This window comes from Triticum dicoccoides, chromosome 7A (assembly GCF_002162155.2).
Source record: "Triticum dicoccoides isolate Atlit2015 ecotype Zavitan chromosome 7A, WEW_v2.0, whole genome shotgun sequence".
Taxonomy (NCBI): domain Eukaryota; kingdom Viridiplantae; phylum Streptophyta; class Magnoliopsida; order Poales; family Poaceae; genus Triticum; species Triticum dicoccoides.
The window spans coordinates 407085453-407089083 of NC_041392.1; positions in this window are offsets into that span (position 1 = coordinate 407085453).

Here is a 3631-nt window from a genome sequence, read left to right on the forward strand (position 1 = left end):
TCTCCCTCACTCGCCCGAACGGACCCGTCGCCACCGACGCCGTTCGCCGCGGCAACAACCACCGCCTCGCCTCCCCGACGCCTCCCAAAGCTCCGCCGGTCCTCTCTCTTCCTCCTCACCAAGACGGAAGGCGCCGGAAGCCCTGGATGGGGCCAGCTTCGCCGTTCCCCTCCTCGGCCACCGCGGATCGCCGCCGTCAAATTCGTCCCCGTCCGGCCTCCCTCAAGCTCGTCGTCCACCTCTACAGGGTCTACATGAGCTCTCCGTCCGTTTTCCCCTCTCTGTTTCGTCGTTCGCGCGCCGTAGCTAGGTTATCCACCAAGACCGAAACCCCATCGCCGCCGGCCATGGCGCCGCCGTGGCCAGGGCCACCGCAGCCCGCGCCTGAGCACGTCACCGTGCTCGGTGAACCCCCAGGAGCACGTAGCCCTCCTTGTTTTCTCCTCTAGTGCGCCATAGCTTCGCCACCGTTCGCGCTCGAACTCCGGCCACCGCGGAAGTGCTCGCCGCCGTCGTCTCCAGCCACCCCGCGGCCCCTCGTGCAACCAGCTAGGTGCGGCCGTGTACGGGCTACCTTCTGGTGGCCTTCGCGCGTCCAGCCGCCGCCCGTAGCGCAACCCCGGTGAACTTCTGCCGCATTTCGGGTCGCCGCCGGCCGAACTCCGGTGGCCAGTGATGTGGCACTGTCATTAGCCACTAATGACGCACTAACCAACCCCTAGGCCACTGACTGTGGGCCCCACCCCTGGTCGAACCCCAGTCAGCGCTGGGTTTGACCGGGATTAGGTCCTGTGTCACTGACGTGTGGCCCCCACACGTCAGGTTTGACCCGAGCCAGCCCAGTTGACCCTGCTGACGTCACCGTGACGTGGTGCTGACGCCATAATTCATTTCTGGATTTATATTATTCAGGAAATTCCAGAAAATTGTAAAAACTTCTAAAAATCATAGAAATTCAACCGTAGCTCCAAATTAAATAATTTATATATGAAAAATTATCAGAAAAATTCAAGGAATCCATCTGTACCATTTTCATGCATGTTAGAACAACTTATAGCTGCTGTTAGCACAAATCAATTAAATGGCATTTGAATAATCACATATGGAGTTTGAATTTGAATCTTGTATTCAAACCAACTTCATTTAATCTGTTGCTAGTTGCATTAGCCCAAAACACATTCATTTTGCCATGTCATGATCATGCATCATATTGTGCATTGCATTGATTGTGTTCCCTTCTGTGTTGCCGGTATTTGTCCCCTCTCGATAGACGTGATACCGATGATGTGATCGTTGACACTGATGAAGACTCAATGTTATCTTCAGAAGTGCCAGGCAAGCAAAACCCCCTTGTTCATTCCGATAAAATCCCACTCTCTCGCTCCTGCTCTCTTTTACTGCATTAGGACAACACCGATTCATCTGTTACTTGATGCGGTAGCCGAACCCCTTTATCCTTTGCATGACCTGTCATTGCCACAGTAAATAGATGAAACCCACTAGCATGAGTAGGAGTTGTTTGAGCCCTGTTGTGCCTACTCATTCATGCTTGTTTGTCATGCCTGCTACTGCTTAGAGTTGAGTCAGGTCTGATTCATCGGGGATGAATTAGAGGTGTGTGAACATGTCCTACTGTGTGTGAGCTAAGTGTGTGAACACGATTTGGTAAAGGTAGCGGTGAGAGGCCATGTAGGAGTACATGGTGGGTTGTCTCATTGAAGCCGTCCTCAGGAACCGAGTTCTGTGTTTGTGATCCATGATTCAGCTATTACCACGCATTGGGCCCGAAACCAATGGACCCTCTCGGCTTCTTAATCACCCTTGTCCTCTGTCCAGGAGTTGCAAGTAGTTTCTGGTGTTTGTAGTATGCTGGAGGCCGTGCGCAACACTGACCGTAGGGGTGGGCTGTGATGCGGTAGGCACGTGGCCGGGTAAACCGGGCGCCCGTTTGGTGTCACGGAACCCTGTTCACATCGTTTGGGGCTGTGAGCGAAACTCCGGCCGGATCTCCTCATGGATGGAACCCGAATAGGCGATAAACCTGGACTAGAGACTTGAGTGTTTAGGCAAGCCGTGGCCGACACCCACGTTGGGCTTCCGCTTGAAGGTTGCCGAGTACATGTCGTGTAAACGGCGGTAAGTGGTGAGAGCGTGTGTGAAGAAGTACACCCCTGCAGGGTTAATATGATCTATTCGAATAGCCGTGTCCGCGGAAAAGGACTTCTGGGTTGCTTATATCAGTTCATAGACAAGTGAAAGTGGATACTCTAAAATACGCAAGATAAGCATGAGTGCTATGGATGGCGTTCTCGTAGGGAGACGGGAGCGGTTCCATAGTGGTGTATTGGTTGGTGAATATGTGGACTCGTGTGCGCCACCTCAAAAGAGTTACTCGCAGTCGTAGTTTAGGATAGCCACCGAGTCAAAGCTGGCTAGCTGCAGTTAAACCCCACCATCCCCTTTGTTGATAATGATGCATATGTAGTTAGTTCTGATGTAAGTCTTGCTGGGTACATTTGTACTCACGTTTGCCTATTTTATGTTTTGCAGAGAGACTTCGGTCTCACTAGTAGTTTCGCGTGGACTTCGACGTTTAGCTTGTTACCTCAGCTACGATCTTGTGCCTCGGCAGGATCTGGTAGATAGTCAGGCTTCTCAGCCTTTTTCATTTATAGATGTCTGTACTCAGACATGATAGCTTCCGCTTGTGCTTTGATTTGTATGCTCTGAATGTTGGGTCGTGAGACCCCTGTTTGTAATATCTCGCTCCTCGGAGCCTATTGAATAAATACTTGAGTCGTAGAGTCATGTTGTGATGCCATGTTGTATTTGCACATATCGAGCATATTGTGTGTATGTTATTGAAATGCTTGGTATGTGTGGGATCTGACCATCTAGTTGTTTATCTTTAGTAGCCTCTCTTACCGGGAAATGTCTCCTAGTGTTTCCACCGAGCCATGGTAGCTTGCTACTGCTCCGAAACACTTAGGCTGGCCGGCATGTGTCCTTCTTCGTTCATGTGTCTGTCCCTTCGGGGAAATGTCACGCGATGAATACCGGAGTCCTGTTAGCCCGCTACAGCCCGGTTCACCGGAGTCCTGCTAGCCCAGTGCTACAACCTGGATTCACTCGTTGATGACCGACACGTTCGATGCTGGCTCATGGATGCCTGTCCCTGTAAGTTTGTGCCACTTTGGGTTTACAACTAGCCATGTCAGCCCGGGCTCTTTATCATATAGATGCTAGCGACACTGTCATATACGTGTGCCAAAAGGCGCAAATGGTCCCGGGTAAAGGTAAGGCGACACCCGTGGGAATACCGTGCGTGAGGCCGCAAAGTGATATGAGGTGTTACATGCTAGATCGATGTGGCATTGAGTCGGGGTCCTGACACCAGCTTTCGCGACATAGCAAAACCAGTACCTCGCTTACATAACTGCGCCCTTGAAATACCATGGGCACAGGGGAAGGGGCACAATAACGGCACGCCCAAAATACGGCTTAAAACATACTAGGGGCTGCCAGATTCTTTTTAATTTTTTCTTACTTTCAGGACTCCGTACTTCGGACGACCTGTTCGGCAATTCGACTGCCGCACAAACGATGCAAGATCCAGGGAGCAGACAAGCCA